We start from the raw sequence: 246 nt of genomic DNA, 5'->3' as shown, positions 1-246 counted from the left end.
GCGCCCTCCTCGCTGCTGCCCCTGATAGCGGGATCCGATGGAAGACCGATCGGAAACGATGCTTTTGCGGGTGCATCGTTACAACGTCACTGGGCGAGCGGGAACGGGGCGCGGGGAAGATCCCAGGGTCGCCGGTACCGCTGTTTACCCAAATCATCACTGTTTATAAAAAAATAGGACCCTGATTGATGAGTCATAAATGTATCGTTTTACGATGCATTCGGTATTTTTTACCGCCGCTGACCG

This window comes from Mycetomoellerius zeteki, unplaced genomic scaffold, assembly GCF_001594055.1.
Source record: "Mycetomoellerius zeteki isolate Tzet28-1 unplaced genomic scaffold, Tzet1.0 scaffold643, whole genome shotgun sequence".
NCBI lineage: Eukaryota > Metazoa > Arthropoda > Insecta > Hymenoptera > Formicidae > Mycetomoellerius > Mycetomoellerius zeteki.
The sequence above is the reverse complement of the archived record's forward strand: the minus strand, read 5'-3'. Positions refer to the sequence as shown.